The following is a 14,664-nucleotide window of genomic DNA, read 5'->3' on the forward strand; positions in this document are numbered from 1 at the left end:
GTCTGTGCCAAAGCAAAAACTGATGTTAAGCTTTTCATGGGTATTTTCCTACGTGCTGTACTAGCAAGTGCACCAACTTGAAGGCACTGTAGAGCATCTGTTCACTTGTTTAAAGTAGTGGAGAGTTATGGATAAGTTGTATTTGCTGCAGACTGTGCATCCAACATGATACGTAGAAAAGCAGGGACTGCAACTGTCTTGGCTTAGGGCTATCACAAAGTTTGCTACCTGACACCGTGCCAATTATTGGTGATCTTGAAGTATCTATTAGACAGGTGTGAGCTTTTTTGGATGAATGATAAACTGTGGTTTTTTTAAAGGCATTAAAGAACCATGCCTTAAAATCTGATGAGCACTCATCTTCATTTGGAAATAGAACAACTCTGGGCAATAGATTATTTTAATTCAGCATGAAGTCAGTAAAGGCCTTTTGGGAGAGCCATTCTGTATTATGCCAAGGTTTGCATAAGCCACCAAAAACAAACAAGAAAGCAGCAGCACTTGTTGTTTGAGGCAATGTCTCTCTTGGAACACTTTCGTTTCAATTTAGGGTAATGTACAGTAGTACTTTCTTGTAGCTAGCACACTTTTATAACTCCAGAAATAATACTGCATGTAATACTTCCAATGTGTTCACATTTTAACAGGCAGAGAAAGGCTCTTGAATGAGTGGCTGGCTACTCTGCACAATTTCTTGAAGAGGTGAGAGTATAAAGCCATTCACTGTAACAAGAATTTCTAGGAACAAGACTGTGTGATGCTAAAACCAACGTCAAACCACTCAGAGACTCTCAATTATTTTCCACTAGCTCTACTCAGCACAAGAGACAGTTGTTGCAGTCTGTAGGAGTCAAAGTTATAATGGTTTGTTATCTGGGAATTTGCCTTCTTTATTAGTGTGACACTCTATACCCCATATCAGAGGGGTAGCCGTGTTAGTCTGGTTCTGTAGAAGCAGCAAAGAATCCTGTGGCACCTTATAGACTAACAGATGTTTTGTAGCATGAGCTTTCGTGGGTGAACACCCACTTCTTCGGATGCAAGCAGTGGGTGTTCACCCACGAAAGCTCATGCTACAAAACATCTGTTAGTCTATAAGGTGCCACAGGATTCTTTGCTGCTTCTATACCCCATGTTCACCACTTTTATATATTATGATATGTTTTGTACAAAGCATGCCTTGTGAGGTATCATTTGAAAACTCATAATCTGCTGAACATCATTGTCCTATTACGATGTGTGTCACATCACTGAATATAAAATTATGAGATTTTACTATATGATTGTTAGTGAAACATATTGTAGTTCTGGATAACACCCATAAACTACTTTTTCAGAGACAAATACTCACTGAGGTATCAGCATAACCAAATAAAACACCAGGGGCTATTACCTAGATAATTGGATGTTCTTCAGCAATGGAGAAGTGTAAAAAAATTACATTTCTTTCTAGATATGTTGTGAATCTGACATACACAGGAGACTGTTTATCTACACCCCAGCAGGGTGAGAGGAGGTAATCCAAAAAGAAAGGAGGCAGGTATAAAAATAAAGGACAGTGACCTCCAGAGGACCCATCTCTATTCCTTATATCTCTCTGCTTATGACAGCAACAACTCTCATAGAACTGAGCAAAGGAAGGATAGGTCACAGACTGGAAAGGCACAGCCTGTGAAATATATTGCAGCTCATGGTGAGACAAACCCTTTACTTTTAAGCCTATTAGCCTGATAAAGTTTAGGAATTAGCTTGCATCTTTATCCTTTTATTTCTTTTGTAACCAATTCTGACTTTTATGACTTACCACTTATAATCACTTAAAATCTATCTTTCTCTAGTTAATAAACTTGTATCATTGTTTTATCTAAACCAGTGTGTTTGGAGTGAAGTGTTTGGGAAACCTCTACTTGAGACAACAAGGCTGATGCATACAATTATTTCCTTTGTTAAAATGATGGACTACCTACAAGCTTGCATTGTTCAGTAGTGCTCTGGACAGTACAAGATGCACATTTCAGGGATGCAAGGCTGGTGATATGCAAATATTGCCCTGTGTATAATTCCTGGATGGCTAGGCATAGCATTCATGTGTTCAGCTGGGGGTGACTTAACATGCTAGGGGTTGTGTGTGAGCAAAGCCTGGAAGCGTTTGCTGTTCACCAGCAAAGCAATGTGTGACAGGGCACACTTGCCCTGCACTGGACAAGGAAGGGTTAACACTACATTGTAGGTTGAGGAAAGCATGCCCCCTTTGCTCTACTGGGCATGCTCCAGGTGCACTGGCATAAAAGGGAGCAGCTCAGCTCAGTTGGGGCTGATCACCAAGGAGGAAGGATGTGCTCTGCTGGCTCCAGCTGAGGATCAGCCAAAACCCAAGGTTGTGGAGGCCGGAGACACTGTAATCCAGGCAGACGCTAAGGTACCTACAGAGACCCTGCTGCATCAGGAGTCGCCGGAGACAGCAGAGTTGCCCAGACCATAGCAATACAGTAGTTAGCAGCCTCGGTGTAGTAGATAGAGGGTCAATTAGTGAACCGGAGTTTTGAGTCAGCGTGTTTTGGTCAGAAACACCACGCCCTGCTGACTCAGTGGCACGTGCCCGTGCCACTACCAGGGCCCTGGGCTGTGGTCCAGTGGAGGGGGAGGGGCTGGACCCCTCTACCAGAGCCGCCACCCCCCTTCTTGTGTGTGGCCCCCTTCGTGACTAACTTTGGTCACTAGGCCTCACTGCCCTGCAGAGAAGGGCGAATCTATGGACTCTGACTGCTAGGCCTTACTGCCCTGTCTTCCTGGGGTGAATGTACTGATTGTGGCTACTGGGCCTTACTGTCCCGCTAAGAGGGGCAAACATATTGACTTTGGCCATTGGGCCACATTGCCCTTACTCTTTAGGGCTAAGTTACTGACTGTAGCCGCTGGGCCCTAATGCCGACTGGGGTCAATTTATTGACTCTGGCCATTGGGCCGCACTCCCCTGCTAAGAAGGGCGAGTAGATATACTGGGATTAAGAGTGCGACGGGACACACTCACCCTGCACTGGACAGGGTTTTCCCCAACCCTGTCACACAGTGTAAAAAGCACTCCAGGCTGGAGAACAAAGGGGACACACCAGTCCAGATAGCACCCTGGGGAATGTCACAATTAGATGTTCAGTATGCCAGTGAATAGTTGAAAATGCTTAGCAGGATAGTTTAAGTTGTTTTATGAAATAGGATTCAAGGCTTCAGGAAGTTCCAAGATACTTATGGCTCAACTATGACAAATACTTTGGAACAACTTAAGATGGCCACAAGTATTTCTGTTGTTTCTGCTGTTGGTTAGAATAGAGTATTTCATACAAGAGGATAGCTGAACACTAAAACCTGGATCCAGCAAAGCACTTCGGCACATATGTAAATTTAAGCCTCTGTGTTCTCCCATAGAAGTGAAGTACTTTGGGCCTTCATCACAATACCCTGTCCATGAGTTGTGAGGAAGTGCTCTGCAAGTGGCCACGCTGATGATGCACAATACTCTGGCACACTGCATATACTCTGATAAACTGTTCGTCTTGCATAACAATCCTGAATGTAAAATATGCTGATCTGTCACATCCTCCAGACATTTTAAAATGTAAAGTGTGTGCATTTCTGAAGAGTGGGTATAGTGTTCTGTACTAGTGTTTCCAAGTTATCCACAGCAGGAACCAATTTTTCCTATGTGTTTGCACTGCACCTAACAAAATGGGTTATGGATCCTGACTGGAGCCTGTGGAATCTAACAAAGGGCAGATGGTGACCTGTTCTTCGTGCCTGCACAGGGAAACAAGGGAATGTAAGGTCCCACCTTTTATTCCCCTGCACCAAGTATGTATACCACAGTTAGCTGCAAAGAGAGGAGAGCAGCATCCACTACACCCCTATCCCTGCTCCTGTGGGTGGAGAGTGGGTGGGAAGGGACAGGGAAGGAGTGGAGTCTTCCAATGATCTGACCAGCACAGCAGTGCCAATGCACCACGAATGTATGTTGCACCAGGTATAAGGCTGGCATAGGGCATCTCCCTCTTAGTGCAAGGGGGAACTGGGAGGCAGACTGTAACTCCTGGAGAGAATCTGGTTCCTGGTCTGCTCTTGGGGCAGCACAGCTCGGCACTGCCCTGTACATGGGACTTGTGACCAAGCCACGATTTAGACCAGGGGTTCTCAAACTGGGAGTCAGGACCCCTCAGGGGGTCGTGAGGTTATTACATGAGGGGGTCACGAGCTGTCAGCCAACACCCCAAATCCCGCTTTGCCTCCAGCATTTATGATGGTGTTAAATATATACAAAAGTGTTTTTAATGTATAAGGGGGGGGTTGCACTCAGAGGTTTGCTATGTGAAAGGGGTCACCAGAACAAAAGTCTGAGAACCCCTGATTTAGACCAAAATAAATAAGTAATAAATAAGTAAGTCTGTCACCCTCACTCATGCTGAGTAGTATCTTATGCCACTGATAGCCCATGGACTTCAATATATGAATGTAAGAGGGGGAAAAAAGGGCCACTTGCCAACACCACTTACAATAGCACCATGTACATCTGACAGTGTCTCACACAGTATCAGTTTTTCAAACACAGTGGTGTTCTTCAGGATGAAAGGGGCTATATAAATATAACTTATATTGTCTAGTATTAGTAAAAATAAAATGCTCTGTTACTCCAATAGGTGCTAAGAGTCAGCAACAGTCAACCTTATTGGCTGGCAACAGCCTGAAGTGTTTTTATTTTACATGAGATGGTTTCCTAGTTCCTAGTGATCTTAGGTCAGTGGTTTTCAACTTGTGGTCTGCAGACCCCGGGGACATGGGCGGCAGGTTTGTATAATTTTTTGTGGTGTCCAAGTGGATCCATCCCATTCATAGGTTGGAGCGGGGCAACTGCCCCAGGCCCTGTGTTTTGGGGGGTCCCGTGCTTCAGGGGGATGTGGGGTCCAGGGTGGCCCGGGGGGTTAGCGGGGTGCCTGGCACCGACAGCAGCGAGCAACCCTGCTGCGCCCCGCCTCTTCCCACCCTGCCCCCACTCCACCTCTTCCCCAAAGCTCCTGCCTCTGAGAAATGCCGGGAGCCGGCAAGGTGGAGCAGAGCCGCCCAGAGGGGGGGGCAAGAGGGGCAATTTGCCCCAGGCCCCGAGCTCCACAGGGGCCCCCACGAGAGTTTTTCGGGGCCCCTGGAGCGGGGTCCCTCACTCGCTCCGGGGGGGCCCCGGAAAACTCTTGCGGGGCCGGGCGCAGGAGCTTCTTCGCTCCCGGTCTTCGCTGGCGGGGGGGGGGTCCTTCCGCCCCGGAGCGGAAGGACCCCCCCGCCGGCGAATTACCGCCGAAGATGGAGCGGGACCCGCCGCCGAAGTTCAGCTCGGTCTTCGGTGGTAATTCGGCGGCGGGGGGCCCTTCCGTTCTGGGACCCACCGCCGAAGTGCCCCGAAGACCCGCGGCAGGGGCCCCCCGCCGCAGAATTACCGCCGAAGACCGGGCTGAGCTTCGGCGGCGGGTCCCACTCCGGCGGTAATTCGGCGGCGGGGGGGCCCCCACCGCGGGTCTTCGGGCACTTCGGCGGCGGGTCCCGGAATGGAAGGGCCCCCCGCTGCCGAAGACCCCGGGCCCCAGGAATCCTCTGGGTGGCCCTGAGGTGGAGCGGAGTGGGCTGCGGCCAGGTCACTCGCTGCTGCCAGCGCCAGGCCCCCTGCTAACTCCTCAGGCTGCCCTGGACCCCATCACCCCCTGAAGCACAAGGTGGGGGTAGGCACCACCATGTTGTGCGACGAACACTTGACAAAATGACTGGTCTTAGTGACGGACAATGGGGGCAGGTGGGTATTACGTCATTAAATCATTCAACCCATAAAATAGCACACATTTTGCCACACTGAAAAAACAAAAACAAACAAAAAACAGTAACCTAGCTAATAATAACAATAATAATAATTAATTATAAATTCAACTCATATAATTAATGAAAAATGTGTGTATACTGTATATGAGATTATATGAGAAATGAAAATGAGCTTGCTTTGGGATTTTACAAGGCACTTATATCATTTAAACACATTTGGTACCTTGAGTAATGATAACACTTCTTGAAAATCACATAAATAGGGAACCCATGGTCCCCTTCCCTCACCCCATTGCAAAGGCACAGGGGTTATTGCTGGCTGCCAAAAACGATATGGGAAAAATATATGGAAAGAAGAGGATAAATTTATACAGAGGGCTCAAGGGGACTCGCATAGTGCATTAATTAACACTTAATAAATACATCAAAATTAAATACATTACAGAGATAAGAACCTGTAATGACAGACTTTACTTCATGAGACGCTCCAGAGAAAGAAGACGCAGAGGGAGCAATGGGAGGGGCAATCCTAGGGAGACCAAAGGGGCTGGTAGAGGGAGCAGACAGAGAACAAGGGTAGAGGCGGAGTCACTGCAGGGTTGATCCAGTCTTCTGCCTCTCCCCTGTGGGTGGAAGCACTGATCACTATCCCTGTAGGAGGAAACAATAGAGTGGAATGCCCAGAAGAATGAATGAGCTGAGGACAATTTCCTGAAGGGACCCTTATCCTTGCAGAGCTTTTCTGGCTCCAACACTTACATTTCTATACAGGGTGGTTTGGCCCACAGAATAAAAATCTGCACATCTTCCATGTGTTTTTGGACCAATGGAAAAATCCATGTACAATTCAAGTGACTTTTAAAATTGCCTATGAAACTGAGTTGACAAAATAAATGAGCTTATGAACAACCAGAAAATATACTGTACTTCTCAAGTGAAAAAACTATAAATGGACTTCTTGGCAAAGAAACTGTAAGTTTTCTTACAGGAAAAGCCACAAACTGTCTGGAAAGGAAGAGTAGACTGAATTACTTGCCTCAGTGAAATTAAATATCCAGAGAATTGCTGTGCCTGTGATGATGATGATGATGACTGGGGCTTGCTCACCTGTGGCTCCCCCACCTGTGCTGTGGAGGCACAGCCAGGCAGGTCTGCATCTGCAAGCAGGCACCCTGCCTCAGGAGCAGCTCCTCTTGGCCGCGCTGGCCAATAGACTGGGAGCCTCCCGGCCAATGGAATGGGCTGGGCTGGGGGGAGGGGTGTGGAAGGCAAAGGGGGAGATTGTAGGGAGCTTTGGAGCAGGGGAGGCAGTGAGGGAGGGGAGTTGTCTGGCTTAAGGGGGGGCTCGCTGGAGATGGGTGACAGGAGCACAGGGGTCATAGGGGTCTCTCGGGGGGGCAGAGGGTTGTGTGCGTCTCTGTGGGGTAGGGGGGAGTGATGGACAGAGCCAGCTGCAGCCCGGGTCTGCTCTGCGGGGGGTGTTGCTATAGTCCCCTCAGGAAGCCCCCTCTGTACTGTATATTTTATGCCAGCCCCGGGGTGCCAATCGCTGCTCCTTTCCCCCGCCCATGGCTCCATCTGTCCCCACAAGCCCCCGGCTGCGTATGTGTGTCTGTCTGTCCCCACAACCCCCCGGCTGCGTCTGTGTGTCTGTCTGTCCTCCCAGCCCCGCAGCTGCGTCTGTGTATCTGCCCCCACAACTTCCCGGCTGCGTCTGTGTGTCTGTCTGCCCCACAACTCCCCGGTTGCGTCTGTGTGTCTGTCTGTCCCCCCAGCCCCCCGGCTGTGTCCTTGTGTCTGTCTGTCCCCCCAGCCCCCCGGCTGTGTCCTTGTGTCTGTCTGCCCCCACAACCCCCTGGCTCACCGGCTGTGTCTATGTGTCTGTCTGACAGTGACAGACCCTGCTGCTCGCTCTCTGCCCGGGGCTGAGAGCTGCTGCCTGTGGCTTCCTCCCCATCCCTGCTGTGGAGGCGCGGCCAGGCAGCTCTGGCACCGCCCCCTGCAGCTCCCATTGGCCGGGAACCGGCCAATGGGCTGTGAGCCGGATCAGCGCTGGGGCCTCTCCGCAGCATGCAGCGATTCCAGGGTGGGGGGAGCTGCTCCCAAGGTGAGAGTGCTCCACGTTGCCGACCAACGGCACGGGGACCCCCAAAGCACGGGGCCTGGGGCCCAAACATTGGTGGAGCTGGGCCCACCTTCAGGAATATTGGTGGAGCATGGGCACCATGGGCCCATATAGGAGATTGGCCCAAAGCCCATTTAAGTCAATGGAAAGGCTCTCATTGATCTCAGTGGGCTTCGAACCATGCCTTAGCAGAGCGAGGACAGGATTGGGGAGACAGGATGTGTCTGAGGGAAGATGTGCTTAGGATTTTGCATTTCTGGAAAGGGGGCTGCACCGGTGACCAGCTGGAACACAAATTCACCCATGCTAGAATACCTACCTTGATGGAAAGAAGGCGGTGGGCAAGATTCACCCTGGCTCTGGGGCAGAAGAAAGCCATTAGCATCCACACAGGGCAGGATAGAGTACAAATGATATTTAAAACCTGAACTATTTCCTTGGCCTTGCACCTTGTGCAGCCATTTACACCCGTGCAAAGTGGATGTTAAATGCTACCAAATCCAAAGCTTATGCAAGACAATGGAGACTGGACCTCTGTTGGCAGGGTCTGTCATTGCCCGACAATGGAATTTCATTAGTTTAGAACTAAATATTGGGGTTTAACTATCCAGTTGAACTACAATATAATGCTGTTCCCTATTTTGCGCGGTCAAAGAAGTGTTTTTTAATACCCAGCTGGCAGAGACAGAGGGAGGATGCCAAGGTTTCATGGTGCAGGTCTGCCTGTCAGGGAGCATTACATGGCTGTGTAGACTTGCTGAGAGGCTAGCTGGGAATGCGCCTGAGCAGTGAGGCAGCCAATAGTGGATTTCCAGTTAGTAAGTGACTGGATTGCCAAATCCAAGAGTTCAAAATTTAGAAGACAAACCAAACTAAACCCAGAAGATTATTTTTGCCAACCTGAAATCCATTACCACACTTATTTTCAGTGCAGATGTCTCTGTCCTGTCCATGTGCATTATGGCACCAGGTCCTGAAATGGCAGAAAATACACAAGGTGGGTAATGCTGTGCTACATTTTAGCCAATTGGGGAGTGGTACTGTAACCCATACACCTTATGGGTGTGGAGTTCTGTCCCATCTAGTAGCACCAAGACCACTTAGAGAGAGAGAGTAATGAGTCTGCTCTATAGTCTTAGTTAAGAGGCCTTGGCTTTTAGCTTATGTGGTAGAGGCTCATGCACTAAGCTCAAGAGGTCCCAGGTTCAATCCCACCTGGGGTCTATCAGTGTTACACTACTTTAGACTCAAACATTTCACCACCCCATCTTCTGTAGTCCACCTGACCTCAGAGTTCTGTACCACTGGGCAGCCCTGTCTGCTTTTAGCCTGCCTGTTGGGAATGTCAAATGAGGCTGAAATTAAGTTTTGGAACAGAATAAACATGATGATGATGTTCTTACAGTGAAATGTGAAGTGTATTAAAATTGACTCATTCATTAGTCCTCACATTGTGAACTTATTAGATATTCTTAGTTAATGCAATGCTTTTAAAATACCTTAAGAGGGTTTTTATTTTAATGTAAAATGTCCAATACATCTTGTTTCCATGTTTACAAAGCAAAAGGCATTTTTCTTGGAATAAAAAATGACATAGGAATGATTATTTGTTATGGCACATCACATGAGGTATGATGATTCATTTGTTGTGATTTCCTTATGTTCTCTGAAGGGGTAGTCTCAGATCAAAACTATTGCTAACATATGGAAACATGTTTTATTTGCCTCTACTGTATTTTTACATTACTGTACATTGAAATTATTTGTGTAATGTTTTGTAAAATACTGTTCCAGTCCACATCTTAATTCATGCTTTGTTTGCCATCTGTATTTGGCACTAGACTGGGACCCAAGTTATCCAAAGGAAAAAAAATGTATACACAGTTATCAGGGGGGGATTGTTCATGCTAGTTACTAGACTTATTCATTAACATTTGAATAGGGCACAGGTATTCTATTTTATTGATTTGGAAAATTGGTAGGATCCCATGATTGAATGGGATAATCCAAAGATATACTTTTATACCCGCAATGGGCCATATGTATTCAGCATTCTTACATACATTTGTAGTCAAATATATTCACTCACCTTTTTAAGATTTAACAATAGCATTAAAGGCCATCCAAAACTGGTTCTGTATATTCTAGCTCTAATATACCACAAGGTCAACTAAAGACAAAGCACATCTATAATATTTTGAGATTTCTATTGAAAAATTAAGTTATCTTAATGTAATGGGCAAATACAAACATGTGATTTACTCCTTGATCAAATAAAATTTCTGATATTGAATATCTAATACAGGAATCCTTGCAGAGCAAGAAATGTTAAATGTTATAACAGGTTTTTACTTTACCATGTAACTAAAGGCCAACCCAAATTTACTAACTTTAAGTGGAATGAGCAGTTCTTACTGCAGCCCTTAAATACTGTCAAATCCTTAATTAGAGGGTGATCCTTCAAACAATTTGTTCTTGGTTCAACTTGTAATCTTTTTTTAAGGAAACTTACCATTTATTTCAATGGAAGGTTCACATGATTTAGGAGTATAGGACTACATATCATGCGGTGTAGCATTAGTTATCTATGCCAGTAGTTATACAGAGCTGGGTTGGAATCAGAGCATGGGATCCCACAGCAGACAGTTCTAGAGGAGGAGGAAAGACCTTCAGGACAGATTCCAAATCAATATTTAGAGCTATTCAACCATAGACTGAAGCATGCTAAATTGTTTACAGAGTAGTAGAATTAAAAAGCAAAATTCTTTCTGCTCTGCAGGTGAAAAAAATTAAAGTAGGCAGCAAGCTACAGTAAGAGAGAGAAAGGGAGTAAAGTAAATTGATGGAGGCAAGTGCATTCAAAAGCTTCAGCTAGGCACTCAGGAAAGTTATATGGTGAAAGGTGATTTGTCCATTATGTTTACTTGCACGAAACAAGAGTTAGCAGCAAGACCAAACCTGTAAACAGCTGTGTTAAGCCTGGAGATTCCAGCAATTTCTTATTTGTTATTTTAAAAATATGTATTTACTTTTAATAATATAATACAGTATGCCATAGAAATTGCTACAAAGCACATGAGGTTGCGTGGGTATAACTAATGACAAATTATGGCCCCCTCTGTATTGTTACTCCCATTTTCTCAAGGCATTGTGCTTTCTATTAATTGTTATGATGTAGTGGATAATACATCATTGCCGTATGAAGTCAATGGGATTGCATGACTGTAAATGAGGGCAGAATTTGGTCCACTGTGACAAATTAGACCAGCATAAATTATTATAGTGAAACCTGTAGGCAATAGTAGATTTATACCATATATAAATTTGAGGTATTTTATGTTATATAGAAGCAGACAACGAAATAACTTTAAATAGGCCTCCTAAAATACATGAATAGTAATTACTGATTACACTGTGGCTTAGCAGTATATAGTTACAATATCTAGTACAGTTTTAAAGAGCTTTATCCCATGTTTTATAGTACAGTTTTGATCTTTCTAATTTACAGCACATTGTGGTTTTTTTAATATTCAAGACATCAGTCAACATATTTTTCCATGCTTTTGATACTGTAAATTCCATACAATTTAATTTAGAAAAAAATAGCTTTTGTGTGTGTGTAATGTTATGGCCACAGTCATAATTTATTTTGAACTAGATTTAATAATGCTTTCTCAGTATATTTTAAAATAACAAGATTTGTTGTAGGGCAATATTTAAGAACAGCATATTATTAACAGGGTGAAAGATTTGCATCTACTATTTCCCAATAGATGTATATCCATCCATACTCTTGGGTGTCCCAATCCCAACCCCCATATTTAAATAACTACTTTGTTTTTGATGTAAGGATGAGTAGGCTAAACTTGCTTCTGTAGGAGGCACCAGTTTGCTAAACCCCACCTTTAATATACTACAAATGAAAATATTGTTTGCAAAGGTCTGTGCTTTGAGGACAGTTCATCACAGGGAAGCAACACCTCAGACCTTGATTTGGAAGAGTTAATTCAGTGTGCCTGGGAACTGATGTGAAGTGGTTGGATGAATCACAGTGAGAGGAAGGCAGCTTACAATATGTTATAGCAGTGGTCCCCAATGTGGTGCCCACAGGCGCCATGGTGCCCGCCAGGGCATTTATGTGCGCCCACCTAGTGCCCAGCAGGGGAGAGAAGCCGCGGCCCCACACCTGATGGGGACAGAGAACTCAGGCTGCGAGCGCGGTGTTCTCGGTCCCAGCAGGCGCGGGGCCCGCCTAGTGCCCAGCAGGGGAGAGAAGCCGCGGCCCCACGCCTGCTGGGGACAGAGTACTCCGGGGCTGTGGGCTCCGGTGCTCTCTGACCTCGCGGCTTCTCTCCGTCTTCTCTCTTCTCTCTGGATTCATATATTATGTTATATTAAATATGATGTTTTTCGTATTATTTAATGTACAAATACAAAATAAGTCTTGAAAAACTGTTGGTGCCCGCCACACTCTTCTGAAAACATGAATGTGCTACTGGCCACAAAAAGGTTGGGGACCACTGTGTTATAGCTTTGTGCGAGAAATGAGCAGAAAGGAGCATCAAAAGGGATATTTTGCCTAAAAAACACACATCAGATCTGAAATTATACTTCTGTCTCTCCATCGTAGAATTATTGTCAATGGGAATGTTAACTCTTAATGCCAAAACTCATGTACTTCTGTACCTTTGTGGAAGACTTGGCAGCTCCAAACCAAGCCCCTCCCTACATCATCAAAACAAGGCAAAATGCTCACCTATAGGCCCTAATTTCTTGCTTGCTCTCTAATGAGCCTGCAATATTCTATACAAAGAACTGGCAATGTCCCATGGGCTATCAAATAATAAACAGAATATATTCATGAATGGGGCAATGCCTAGTTAATAGTGTTACCATTGCTTGCTGTAGGTCTGAGCAGTAAGGTTGGTCTCCAGAGAGAAAGTTGTTTTCTTTCCTGTAAACTTGGATTTTATGGGAATCAGATCCTTAGAGCCAACGTGTGGATTAATACAGCCTTAATGCTAAACTCAAATAGATGATATAATTATGGATGAGATGGGCAAGGTAATTTAGCAGGATATGATGTTACTAAAATGTTTATTCTTTCCCATTCATCTCAAGTACATTTTTTGTTTGTAGCCTTCCATTCTCAAGCAGCACTCAAACAGAACTTTTTAGTGACTGTTTTGCCAAATGGAAGGCACTGGATTATATCAAGGGTCCATAACATCATAGAGCCAAATTCTGCTCACTCTCTCCCCTTCTCTGTCCCTCTTCCCCCAGCCCTCCCTGGGAATTGTGTGTGGATACCTAAGGGCATAATTCAGGTAGAAAGTTGAGATGTTAAAATCCTATTTCATCATTCAGTTGTTCTCCCCTCCACCCAAGCGATGCAGGATTGGTCACTACAGTCCATTTTCTAATGTCTTGTCCAATCTAGTTTTAAATGTCCCAAGAAATCAGACATCCACTAGCTTTCACCACTTCCACAGCCTAATAGAACTGCTGACTGAAGGTTTCCTGATATGTAGCATCAATTTTCTATTACTTAAATTCATCCTATTAAGTCTTATTTGTTCCACCCTACTTTCCTCCTTGATGTTGTCCACTCCCTTACATTGTTCTTTAGTCAAATGCATATTAATTCTGATTATTCAAAATTCTTGGGGGCATGGTGTGTGTGTGACACCTAAACATTCTGATAACTTGGGAAGCCAAGATAGGGAGCTTGCATAACTTACAAGTTCTGCATCCCCTTTTCTGTTGCATAAGCTCTGGAGACTTCAGAGTTTAAAGACTTCAGCACATAAATTTTCTGTATAAAAATATGTCATGTACTGAAGTCAAATCTTGGTATTGAAACTTTAGGAAACATATTACATAACAGAGACTGAGTAAATTAGGATCTGGCAACATGGTTAATTTTTTTATCTTATCTATTTTTTAAATCTTGCTTCATAAGGCAGAACCTTTAACTTCCGTCATTTTTCTGCTGTTCTCTGAACTTCCTCCAGTTACTCAATAGCTGGAACACAGGCGTGGAGGAGAGCGAAGGGCCTGCAGGTGGAAGAGGTGGGGAGGGGCTCCCACTTGCTCTGGCCCAGGGCCCCACAAAACCCTAATCCGCCCCTGGGTGGGACACGGCTTAGGTGAGTAGTGTAAAGACACGCCTGAAGGGTGGGTGTGTACTCAAGTACATGCCTTATACGACTTTTTACTTACCCAAACTGAGCCTCCCCAGCTACACTGATATTTTTAGCAGTGTACTGTCCTGCTGCCTCCCCACTGCTGGAGTTTTTCCCTAGAAAACACTCCAGCAGTGGGGAAAGGCTCTAACAAGGGTGAGGCAGTGGGGAAAGGCTGCATTGCTGGAGCCCTTCCCACCTCAGTGAATGACTCCAACAGCAGGGAAAGCTTCAGTCTTTCCCCACTGCTCGAGCCCTTCCGCAGCTGGAGGGAAAGACTCTGGCAGCATGGACCAGCTGGCAGAGCCTTTCCTTGCAGCTGGAGCCCTTTTCCGCTGCACGGAAAGACTCCAGCAGTGGGGAAAGGCTCTGGCAGTGGGGAAAGGCTGCCTCCCCCCTGCAAGAGCTTTTCCTCACTGCAGCGAAAGGCTCTGGCAGTGGAGAGCTGCTGAAGCCTTTCCCTGCTGCCTTACCTCTGCCAGAGCCTTTCACTGACATGTGCAGCTA

The sequence above is a fragment of the Mauremys reevesii genome, linkage group 1 (assembly GCF_016161935.1).
Source record: "Mauremys reevesii isolate NIE-2019 linkage group 1, ASM1616193v1, whole genome shotgun sequence".
Classification (NCBI taxonomy): domain Eukaryota; kingdom Metazoa; phylum Chordata; order Testudines; family Geoemydidae; genus Mauremys; species Mauremys reevesii.